Consider the following 13,636-nt stretch of genomic DNA (forward strand, 5'->3'; position numbering starts at 1 on the left):
CATTACATTAAACAACAAATCAAATTATCTAATTACAGATAGGTAGGTGACAAGGGATACTAGATTGAAGATTGTTCAAAATTTTCAGTATCGACATTTTTTTTTAATCTTTCGATGAAAAATCTTGTTTTGAAACTATCGACATTTGTTTTTAGTCTTAATGGAAATGAAAAATTCCATTATCTTTGAAAGTGTCGACAAATCTATCTTTGAAGATAAATCTATCTTTGAAGACAAATCTATCTTTGAAACTATCTTTGAAACAGTAGATATTTTTTTCATCTTACTGTTTTTTTTAGATGAAACGAAAAATTCAACGATAAGATCTATCTTTGAAACTGTTTTAAATTCATCTCTGAAACATCTATCTTTGAAACTGTTTTATTCTTTAGATGAAATGAAAAATTCATCGATAAAATCTATCTTTGAAATTGCTTTAAATCTATCTTTGAAACTGTTTTAAATCTAAAATTGAAACTGTCTTTTTGCTTTAGATAGAATGAAAAATTGAAACTATCTTTTTGCTTTAGATAAAATGAAAAATTGATTGATTTCTTTTTTCTTTAGATAAAATACAAAATGAAAAATTGATTGATTTCTTTTTTAGACAAAATGAAAAATTGATTGATTTCTTTTTTCTTTAGATAAAATGAAAAAATGAAAAATTGATTGATTTCTTTTTTCTTTAGATAAAATGAAAAAATGAAAAATTGATTGATTTCTTTTTTAGACAAAATGAAAAATTGATCGATTTTTTTTTTCTTTAGATGAAATGAAAAATTTATTGATAAAAATCAAAAATCTATTTGATTGATTTCTTTTTTCTTTAGATAAAATGAATTTATTGATAAAAATCAAAAATCTATTTGATTGATTTCTTTTTTCTTTAGATAAAATGAAAAATTGATTGATTTTTTTTCTTTAGATGAAATGAAAAAATTATCGATAAAAATTAAAATCTTATCTTTTTGCTTTAGATAAAATGAAAAATTGATTGATTTCTTTTTTCTTTAGATAAAATGAAAAATGAAAAATTGATTGATTTCTTTTTTAGACAAAATGAAAAATTGATCGATTTTTTTTTCTTTAGATGAAATGAAAAATTTATTGATAAAAATCAAAAATCTATTTGATTGAAAAATTGATTGATTTCATTTTTTAGACAAAATGAAAAATTGATCGATTTTTTTTTCTTTAGATGAAATGAAAAATTTATTGATAAAAATCAAAAATCTATTTGATTGATTTCTTTTTTCTTTAGATAAAATGAAAAATTGATTGATTTTTTTTCTTTAGATGAAATGAAAAAATTATCGATAAAAATTAAAATCTTATCTTTGAAATTGTTTTAGATGAAATGAAAAATTTATTGATAAAAGACCAAAAATCTAAAAGACCAAAAATCTGTCTTTGAAACTTTATTGATAAAAGATCAAAAATCTATTAAAAATCTTATCTTTGAAACCGTTTTTTCCTTCCTTTTTATTTCTTTAGATGAAATGAAAAATTCATTGATAAAGATCAAAAATCTATCTTTGAAACTGTGTTTGCTGTTATATCTTTTCAAATCCAATTCAAATCAGCCTACTTTGAAACTGAAAATTTTATTGAAAAAATCTATCTTCAAATCCAATTCTATCTTTTCAAATCAGCCTACTTTGAAACTGTTTTCTTTTTTTCCTTTTTTAGATAAAACAAAAATTTATTGATAAAGATCAAAAATCTATCTTTGAAACTGTGTTTGCTGTTATTTCTTTTCAAATCCAATTCTATCTTTTCAAATCAGGACTGGGAAAAGGAAAAAGGTGCAAATTTATTATTAAATTATTTTATTGCAATTATTTTATTGTTCAATTTATTTTTATTTAGATTATTTTTAGAAAATTATTTATGACTTAAATTGTGTATTTGTTTTTTTATTTATTAAAATTATTTTTACAAAATTTACTATTTAAATTATGTATTTATTTGATTTTACAAATTAATACATTAAACTCTAATCAATCTTGATTGTATAAGATTTTTATTTTTATAAAATTATTTATCGTATAATTATTTTACAATTTAACACATCATATTTTATTGTAAATTATTTATTATTTAATTATATTACATTTAACATATCAAATTCTATTCCAAACCAATTCTATTGTAAAACTAGCATATATCTTAAATAATTATGTATATTTCCTATATCTCCATTTATTTAGTTTTTTACCAACTTGGATGATTTATATCTCCAAATATTATAATTTAAACGCATATTTAATGTGGTATTATTTTTATTTTTTTTAAAGTATATTCTATTTATAATAAGATTTAAACTTTTGACATGTAGATGGTTATCAAATTTAACCTTAAGGAATATAAGTTAACATTAGCATGCTCACACTATCCCACTCCACTCATTCTGCCATTGTATAATGTCTACCGGCATTAACTAGAATTAGAATTGAATATAATTGACATTAATTATTTATTATTTAATTATTTTACAATTCAACAAATCAAATTTTATTCAAAATTATTTATTATTTAATTATATTTCAATTTAACACATCAAATTATATTAAATAACAATTATATTCAATACAAATTCTAGTCTTAATTCTAATTTTAAAAGTATTTTACAATTTAACACATTAAATTTTATTCAAAATTATTTATTGTTTAATTATATTACAATTTAACAAATTAAATTCTATTAAATACCAATTATATTCAATACCAATAGTAGTCTAAATTCTAATTTCTTAGTTCTAATTTGATTTTTTTTTATAAAAAACTAATTCTTCCAAATTAAATAATTATTTAAATTAAATTATTCAATACCAATACCTGCCTTAATCCTAATTTTTAAAATTATAATCCAAAATTGTTTATTATTTAATTATTTTACAATGATCACATTAATTTCTATATAGTTCAATCTTAATTCTAATTAAAAATATTGTATTCTTCCTAATTTAAAAAAAACATAATCCTCCTAAAAGCCTCCTAATATTGAAAAATTATAATCCTTGTAATCCTTCTAATTTAAAAAAATCACAATCTTCGTAAATTGTGTAATTATTTACATTTTGTATTTAAGTGATTTTTAAGGTTTATTTTATTTTAAAATTCAATACATCAAAATTTTATTTAATACTAGTCTTAATCTTCCTAATGTCTAAAGAAATGCAAATAGATATCCACTACAAAATAATTATAATTTAATTTACTACATCTAAAATTATTTATATTTCCTTTATCTCCATTTATTTAGTTTTTTACCAACTTAATCTTTTTTTTTTTTTTTCTTAAAAAATGGATGATTTATATCTCCAAATATTATAAGTTAAACGCATATTTTATGTGGTATTTTTTTTTTTTTAAGAAGTATATTCTATTTATAATAAGATTTAAACTTTTGACATGTAGATGGTTATCAAATTTAACCTTAAAGAATATAAGTTAACATTAGCACGCTCACACCATCCCACTCCACCCATTTTACCATTGTATAATGTCTATCGACATTAACTAGAATTGGTATTGAATATAATTGACATTAATTATTTATTATTTAATTATTTTACAATTTAACAAATCAAATTTTATTCAAAATTATTTATTATTTAATTATATTAAAATTTAACACATCAAATTATATTAAATACCAATTATATTCAATACAAATTCTAGTCTTAATTCTAATTTTAAAATTATTTTACAATTTAACACATCAAATTTTATTCAAAATTATTTATTATTTAATTATATTACAATTTAACAAATTAAATTCTATTAAATACCAATTATATTCAATACCAATAGTAGTCTAAATTCTAATTTCTTAGTTCTAATTTTAAAAATTCTCTTCCAATTTTTTTTTAAAAAACTAATCCTTCCAAATTAAATAATTATTTAAATTAAATTATTCAATGCCAATACTTGCCTTAATCCTAATTTTTAAAAATTATAATCCAAAATTGTTTATTATTTAATTATTTTACAATGATCACATTAATGTTTATATGGTTCAATCTTAATTCTAATTAAAAATATTGTATTCCTCCTAATTTTAAAAAAACATAATCCTCCTAAAAGCCTTAGTCCTAATATTGAAAAATTATAATCCTTATAATCCTCCTAATTAAAAAAAATCACAATCTTCATAAATTGTATAATTATTTAAATTTTGTATTTAAGTGATTTTTAAGGTTTCTTTTATTTTAAAATTCAATACATTAAAATTTTATTTAATACCAGTCTTAATCCTCCTAATTGTGTAATTATTTAAATTTTGTATTTAAGTGATTTTTAAGGTTTCTTTTATTTTAAAATTCAATACATTAAAATTTTATTTAATACCAGTCTTAATCCTCCTAAATTGTGTATTTTAGTCCTAATATTAAAAGATTATAATCCTTATAATCCTCCAAAAATTATAATCCTTATAATCCTCCTAATTTAAAAAAAATTACAATCCTCGTAAATTGTGTAATTATTTAAATTTTGTATTTAAGTGATTTTAAGTTTTTTTTAATTTTAAAATTCAATACATCAAAATTCTATTTAATACCAATCTTAATCCTCCTAGTGTATTAATCCTCCTAAATTCTGTATTTTGTTGAGTATTTAGTTGATTTTAAAGTTGATTTTATTTTGAAATTTAGCACAAGAAACTCTATCCAATCTTATATCAATAATTGTTCTTCATCTTAGTTTAAAATAATTATAATCCTATGAGCTTTAATCGTAATCCTCTTCTCTAACTCCAAATTCTATTAATACCAATCTTAATCCTCTTTATTTAAAAATGTCTTAACTTCAAATTCTATTCAAGATCTTAACTCCAAATTCGATTCAATACCAATCTTAATCCTCCTAATATGTGTATTTATTTGATTTTAAATTTTTGTTTAGTTTACAACTTAACACATCAAACTCTATTCAATATTATATTAATACTACTCTAAATGCTAATTCAAAATAATTATAATCCTCCTACTCCTAATTATTGAATTCAATTGATTTATCTATTGGTTCTAGCTGACTAAAAAAATGAATATTAATTATGCTAAGTTATATTTGAGCTGACTTGACAAAAAGAAAGATATAAGTAAAAGGTCTAAGTTGAGGTATAAAAAGTGTGTGAAAGTGTGAATTATGTGAATGCATGGAAGACTGAAGATATAATGATGCAAAGAGGAAGCAAATTAGAAGGATAAGAAGAATATCCTTATGAAGCTGAAAAGATATATTTGATCAGGAAGGATCAAGTATACAAGCCAAAATTGAGATTTTTAATCAACAATTTAGTTGCATCCAAATCAAATCATGTTATTGTTACTCTCTAACAATTGTAGGAGTGATCTAAATCTCTTAACATAGTTGGCTTAATAGTTATTTGTAAATCCTCTAACACGATGGCAATTCTATTGAATTGTGTAAAGACCTCTAATAAGGCCACTCCTAACATGGTGATTAAATCCTCTAACAGGGTCACACCTAACAATGTGTTTTGTAACCTTTAATAGGGTTGGCTCCTAACAAGGCTCACTTTAGAAGAGTGAAAAATAGTAACTAGTTGCAATTGGTGGTTTTTCCCAAATTGGGTTTCCACGTTAAATCTTGGTGTCAAATGTGTTCATGCTATTTCTTTTATATGTTTGAAAATAAGTTAAATTAATGGTAATCATAGATAACATCTAAAGTTTTCATATTAATTGTTTGTCGAGCATTTTCGGTATTTATTGAGGTACAACAATTTCAATGTGTTTATCGAGCTTCAACAAAATTTAGATTTCAGAGTTTTGTTTTGTACTGACATCTAAGGGATCTTGGATTTATTTTTGTAGTACTGATTCACCCCTCCCCTTTCAGTTACTCCTCTTATATTTCCAACAGCTAATCATCCACAATTTTGATTAAAACAAGTAGGAACAGGGTCTTGAACCCAAATAGCAACAAAGTACTAAAGCCATCTCTTCTCTGTGCCATTATACCTAAGTCATAGAGAAGTGTACTCTAACCCTAGAGTTAGAGTCTCACCCAAGAAAAACCAAACTTAACCATGTTATTCAAGTAATTAGAATAAACCACACTTAACGGGCTATCTCTAATCTTACAAACTTACTAACCATATGAAGTCTTCCTACACTAGTAGTGTTGGGGATTATCAAACTTAAGAGTTTCATATAAAACCTTCATGTAATCAAAAAGTTCAAAGTCTTAAAATAAAAGAGAGTGACATAGCACTTACGAAGAACTAAAAAATACCAAAATAAGGGATAGGAAATATTAAGCTTGTTTGATGTTTTCCTAGTCTTCATTAAAGTACTTGATTTCTTTTATGTTCTCTGTCACTCCAGCACTCTTTATCTCCACATAGTTTTCCTCCTTAGCTTGGATCGCTTTTTTGAGCTTTATTTCCCCATTTATGAACACAAAAATGGCCTTTTTCATCATCTCAATCCAAAATTTGTAGCTAGAATACACATCCACACCTAACTCGATACCAGTAACAGTAGATTTGAACTTTTTTTTCACGTCATCAATCTTGACATTAATTATGCAAACCTATTAGAGAATCTTTCTTTAATTATTTCATGATTCTCTAAACATTGGGTAGGGAGTTCTCCATGTCCCCAGTTTCATTTTTCTCATTAATTTTAATCCCCTCATCACCTCCTGTAACTCATAAGTCCACCACATTCTCTGTTCTTTAGGAAATCATCATTTGTTTCTTCCACCTCCACATCAAAATTGGCATCATCAGAGAGGTAATAGCTAGATTTCTCCAATGTTTCTTCCACTTCTGTATCTTTAACCTTGTCCTCCATTTGGGAGTTGTGATATTTCTCCTTAGTCTCTTCCATGTAATTCTCCCTTTTTAATTTGTCATCCTTGTAGATCTCCTCTCACCTGAGCTAAAATACACCTTTTTCCTTTTAGAATATAGGGCTCTCTCCTCTCCTCATTTTTTGAATTTACCTCCCCATCATGCTTATCAATTTTGATAATTTTATCTAGACTTTTCCTCTTTTGGGGGGTACTCACAAGGAAGGACTTGGCAATGGTATTTTCTATTTCTTTGAGGTCTTAATCAACAAGGATTGTTTCATAGAGGTTTATTTTAACTTTAAAGGCTTAGAGTAGTCTGGGTTATTCAAATTTTAAGTAGCCTATAAGTTTGGGTTTTATTAGTAGAAATCTCTTCAATAACCATAGAGTACTTGGGAGCTTTATGGGTCCTAGGAGTTTCAATGGGCTAGAGACATCTACCAAAACCTAGGTGATGAGTACAAACATGGTGATATGGGACAAAAATAGGACCTTAGTGGATAGGAGGCTTTTCCCCTAGGCCAATGATGTTGACTAGAGAAGAGAATAGAAAGAAAGGGATGTCAACCTTGTCCCCATGCCTTAACATATCAAGCAATGGAAAATAATATCAATTATAGGTAGTACGATGACCTTCAAGAGTAAATTATTTGATCAACCTATAACAAATGACACAAAAGGGGCTAGGGAGGGAGGGAGAGAGAGAGAGAGAGAGAGAGAGAGAGAGAGAGAGAGAGAGAGAGAGAGAGAGAGAGCTACCACTAGAATCTAACAAAGAATGGATGGATAAAATACACTATGGATGGATGTTCTAAAGGCAATTTGGGTATTGCTAGAATAGGAGGTATTATTAGAGATTAGAAAGATAATGTTATTATTGACTTTGCTAAGTTTTTGGGAATACAGTCTAATAACTATGTTGAGGCTATAGCAATGGGGTTTAGAATAAAAACTTTGCAGGACTTAGATCTTGATAATATTGAGTTATAAGGAGACTTGAAGCTCATTATTGATAGCCTCCAAAACAAAGTCCACTACCCTTGGAGCATAGCTCCAATTTTCATAGATTGTAGAAGATGTCTCTTATTATTTAATAGAGTTATTATTAAACACACCATGAGAGAAGGTAACAAAGTAGCTGACTATTTGGCCACTTGGGGTCTAGACTATGAGGATTGAAAAATGGTAACTCAGATGGAGTGCACACAGGAGTTAAGATAAATTGTTTCAAATAATAATAATAATAATAATTCAAGGCATATGGTAAAGAAACCAAAGGGAGAACTAGAGAAAGGGAGAAGGACAATGACAGGTGGATAGTTAATAAGTTGAGTGTGTCAGCAGAAAGCTATTACCAAGCTTAATACAAGGAATAATCCAAACGACCCTTTGTTGAGTGCCAATCTATATAATATTCTTAATTTTATTTTTTGGCCCATAAATCCGAATAGTATACCCCCTATTGTTTTAATAATGAGGCTTCATTGTACATACCACCCCCCAAATCTACACCTTTTATTTCTCAAAACGGTTAATAATTCTAATGTCAGGTATTTATGGTTGCAAGATGGGGAGTACATTATCAAAACAAGGTTATGCGTACTGTAGGTCATCATTATAAATTACGTGTGTCCTATAGAAGGTAGGAATAGGGAATTGTATACAAAAAAGTATGGAGCAAAGATTGAGAGAAGGATTTATGGTATGGGTACCGATTTCATGACCAATAAAGTTAGCTTTATTTGTCACCCTTATTTGGTGACGGAAATTTCCTCTTTGCATACTAAGTTATCCATATTCTTCAGATGTGGGAGAAAGTTGCCATGTCGAGAAAAGTTGTAGAGAAATTACTATCAAGTTGTGAATGAAACTTGAGGATACAATCCAGATTTTTGAGAGGGAGAATAGCATGGGAGGCCCACCGAAATGTGTTGAATCGAGAAATTGTAAAGAGCTGGAGCAGAATAAAGAAATTTGAGGATATTTTGTTAAGAAAGGGTTGCACTCTTATATCCATGCGATGAAAGGCCACAACACAATTCTCTCCACTAAGTTTGCCAATTCCTGGAATAAAAGTCAGGTGGCTCCAGTTTGTGGTTATGCCGGAACTGATTGGAGAAGCGACGGATCTGGAGTGTTTTTTTTTCCATGTGGAAAGGAAAAGAACGATGGACTACAATAAATTGAAGCATAAATTCTTTGAAGGAACCGAAAAACCGATTAGAGTGAACTCTGGTAATCATCAACAGTTATAATGTTAAGACTGAATTTAAATAAATAACAGATCAGAAAATAGATCAGAATAGAACTTGAAACAAAGTTAAAATTAACAAACACTAACAAATATATGTAAACATAGTCCATAAAAAGCACGTAGAAATACCAGTAAAATAAAAATCTTAGAATTGTTTCTCCTATTGCAATTGTAAAGTAAAAGGAATAGATTATGGACTTCAAATATCTTATCAGAAATCTCGAAGAAACTTCATGTTCAACCAGTCTCACACCATTGTTATTTATAGCTAAGTTACTTTCAACAGATCATTAACGTCTGTTACCTACACCTGGATTTCAAGATGGATTTTTATGAAATATAACTGATTTCGTGGATCATAAAAATTTAATCTCATTGCACTAACTCGCACAGTCAGTTCAAGATCATCTCGCATTTCATCTACTACATTTTATTGGATATTGGAATATTTTTTCAGACATATTGAAAAATCTCAACTCGTTCGAATTACTCATAAAATCAAACAACATTTCATATTTTATGCTTTAAGAAAATAACACGGGATAAAACTTGCACGAGCTTGACTGCTCAGTGCTATGGCGCTTCTAATACACTAAGCCATATTCGCTTGTTAATCGAGCACTTCTAGCTTTTGATTACACTGCACAGAGCTATCACTTCGTTATATAGGACTTCGTGCACTGCCCATCCACATCAACATCTTTAGCTGCTAACTCGTACTTGAATTGCAAGCCCAAATCTTTTAGTAGAGAAAGTTTCTCTTCAATCATCTTATCCATCACTGCGTTCAACTCTGATGTCAGAAGATCCTTCCAACCACCCACTTTTCCTTCTCTGAAGAAAACGCTATTTCTCAGCCGAAGTCCAGGGAAGCGAATTTCTCCATTTTTGTTCACCTCCATCTCAGACATAGATTCGAAACTGCACTTGTCAGCAATTTTTCTCAGATCTCCCTCGCTCTTTACCCACGAACACCCCATAAAATCACTCAAAACTCTAACACAACCGGAAGGATCTGCCTTGAGGTCTTCAAAAGTAAGGCAGAGAACATTAGGCTTTGTTCTCTCACGCCAATAAGAAGCCACATGCTCATAAAACGGACCACTGTGGTAAAATCCTCTACAGAAATTCTGCACCGCTTCTTCCTTACACACAGATGCATCTTTGTTCTCTGATCTTTTGATGGTCATTCCCCACAGAGAGACAAAAGTGTCTTTGGGATTGCGGCAAATGTAAATAATTTTACAGCCAGAGGATTTGACGGATTCGGGCAATAAGTGGTATGGCACATGGGTGTGAAATACACGAGGAGAGAGAGACATTGGGTTTGGAATGGAATGGGGGCCGTAAAGTTGCATTTCTATGCTTGGAACAAGTTCATGGGGGCTTTTATTATTGAGAGGATAAGATGGGTCGTTTAGATCATATTGTTTGCAGGTGAGAATAGTATAGGCAAGAGATTTAATCCAGGTGGTACCACTTTTGACAGGTGAAACAAGTATTATGTCATCAGGATAGGCTTCAAACTCAAAACGCATTGCCTGAATTCCTTGTAAGGAGCTCCTACGGAACCAAAATCCCTCGTACTGCTCTACAGGATCCTGGGAACCTGTATAAAATTTTGAAGGCTTAGAATTGTCTGCCATAGTGCAATCTGAGAGCCAGCAGAGAGAGATTTCATCTAGCTTTCCTTTGATCATACATATATGGTTCTAACAACGATAATCAGCCGGCAAATTATTCGTAGCGAAATGGACACATTTGGTTTGGGATTTTATTAATTTAACTTTGATTTCTAGTTATTATCTGAAATATACAATTGTTGCGGTTTGTTTCATAGCCTGGAAGGTTTCTGTAGTCCTCATTCTTTCTAGAATACTAATTACCCATCAAAACTATCAGTCCCAAACTTATAAAATTATAACCCGTGATGACTTCAATGTTCAACTCGTTTTACAAAGTTTTTGTTTAACTTTATGTTTATCATAGGGTCCATTGTTTCTATTTCCCTCTCGTCTTTCTTTAATATTTATAAACTGTGGTTTTACTCCTTTTCGTAAGGTAAAGATCGGGTGCCGCCATGTAAGTAGCATAGAATAAATCGAACTGATTATAGTAATGATTTAATATATGGTGCCGGCGGTGTAATTTGTGTGGTTTTCGATAAGGAATTATTGTAAAGACAATCTAGATATTTGAAAATCGCCTCATATTTAATATTAATATTTTGATAGGAGATATGTACACAGAGACCCTTTTTCCATTTCCGTGAACTCATTGGTCAACCTCACCTCTCTAATTTAGCTTAGTTATTGATAACGAGTACTCGTGTCTTTCGAGGATGTAGTTACAAACTATGTTTTGCAGTATTAAATATGAGTTTAGGCTGCATTGGATTCGATTAGAAATGTCGCTCACAAATATTTATAAAATTATGATTTTTTTTTAACTTTAAAGCTTTATGATTCCAAATTAAGACCTAGATTTTATGGCTAGGAGTACTGGTTTCAATTTTAAAGTTTAGATTTAAGTTCCCATTTTAGTTTGAGAGTTTATATTTTATTTGTATTGATCGTTTAAAATTATAATTTTATTTACATATTTATGTATCTATATTAGGCTCATATACTGAATTTTTATTTTAATATTTATATAGCTTTAATTGACCTATATGTAACAAAAATGTTACATTTATGTAAAAGTTATAACTGATTAAATATATTTGTATTTAACAATGACTTTTTGTTTACATTCTGTGTATACATATATAAAAAATAAAATTATATTTATATGTTGAATATAAATGCTATATAAAGAAAGAGATGATGACATCTAAGTCTCTACTATGAATTCACAACAATTTTGGAGGTTGCTTCTTAAATGAATGTCCTCTATCCCCATATTTTCAAGGACTTCCAAGGGGAAGTCCAATCTTGAACTAATTAATATGTGGTCTACTTCTTTTTCCAATAAGTATGATTTTGTTTCTTAGACTTAGATATTATACTTATGAATCCTCTTATTTACATAAAATGGACTTGATTTTGATATTAGGATATTTCGATGAAACTAATATATAAAAAATTACTTCTTCTTTTTTATGAGATTAATAAAGCAATTTAGTTCCCTAATAGTTGTAGTTGTTATGCATAATTCATATAAATATATTTTTGTATTGTTATCATTATGAATGGATTTTATGATGGAAATTAGGGATGAAATATTCCTTTATAAATGATCATATATAAGGATGTTTATAAATATTAATGTTACCTATTTTACTAATTACTATCCATCCTATGCATGCTAGCCCTACTATTCTATGGGGCCTTGCTGATAAAAATATAGATATGGAACAGTCAATTGTTGATGAAGGGCCACACCACCTTACCAACTCATAACCAAGAATGCAAGTTCTGGTATCAAATCACAACTCTTTATTCATAAAATAACTATTACATGCAATGTGTCGGGCTATAAGGCCTTCCCGGTTATGACCAAATACAATAGCAATTACAATAATAGTTCTGCAAGACCTCCAAGATCTCAACTTGTGCTCATAAGCCACCAAGCAACCTCCTTGTTTCTAAATTTCAGCCACTAGCTCTTCTCCAACTTTACCCAAGATCCAAGTGTAAATTGCCTCACATTCGGCGCTCTGTCCACACACTCACAACTCCACCACAATCTTGTTGTAAACTACCTCACATTCGGCGCTCTGTCCACCAACACAGGAAAACTCACTCCTCTGCTTCCTCCTTCTCTCCAAGCTTCTACTAAGAAGAGATCACACCTTGAATCATCCACACCTTGAAGCCTTCACACCTTCCAGCTTCCACACCTTGAAGCTTGACCTTCCAAAGCTTGATTAGAAATGCTCATATGCCTTGCTTAAATAGGCACTTACCACCCAATGCATGATTTATCCACAACCTTCGAGAATTCCACCTATGCACCTTGATAAATGGAATGACAACCTTTTTTTTTTTCTATTATGCCACCTATGCACCTTGAAAATAGAAATTCCTTTTTTTTCTTCTTTTCTCCTTTTTCCCTTATTTTATTTTATTATTATTTTTCCTTCTATTTTCATCACTTTCTCTCTCCTCAATTTTTTTTTTAAAAAAAAAATTCCCATGCAAGATGCTCCTACATTAGACTCCCCCGGTAGATATAAAAGTGTGTCCCACACTTTGACACCAAAAAGGAAGATCTACAAACATCTTCATCTTCACCAAAGGTTTCCACCTCAATAGGGACAAGAAAACCAACATGCAAATCTTCCACATCTGCATCACTCTGTCAAATACCAGAATCTCAACCATCCAATCAACATGCTCACTCCTAAGAACAAACTAAACATAATGCTTCATCAACAAACCCTCATCCATATCAACAACAAGAGAATCCACACCAGCAATAACAAACTCCATATCAACAACAATATGTAACTTCTTAGCAACATATGCCAAACTCACAACACTAGTAGTCTTATTGCTCACAACAAGATGCTCTACAACATACAAATTGTCATCAACAACAACTAGATGATCC

General features: G+C 29.0%; 1 pseudogene; it reads right to left on the reverse strand.

Annotated features, from left to right (window-relative positions):
- Positions 1 to 9,735: 9,735 nt before the first annotated feature.
- On the reverse strand, positions 9,736 to 10,728 carry LOC149547206 (cytosolic sulfotransferase 12 pseudogene; annotated as a pseudogene).
- Between the last annotated feature and the right edge of the window lie 2,908 nt (positions 10,729 to 13,636).

Source organism: Cupressus sempervirens, chromosome 7 (genome assembly GCF_028749045.1).
Source record: "Cupressus sempervirens isolate cs-2001-9-10 chromosome 7, ASM2874904v1, whole genome shotgun sequence".
NCBI lineage: Eukaryota > Viridiplantae > Streptophyta > Pinopsida > Cupressales > Cupressaceae > Cupressus > Cupressus sempervirens.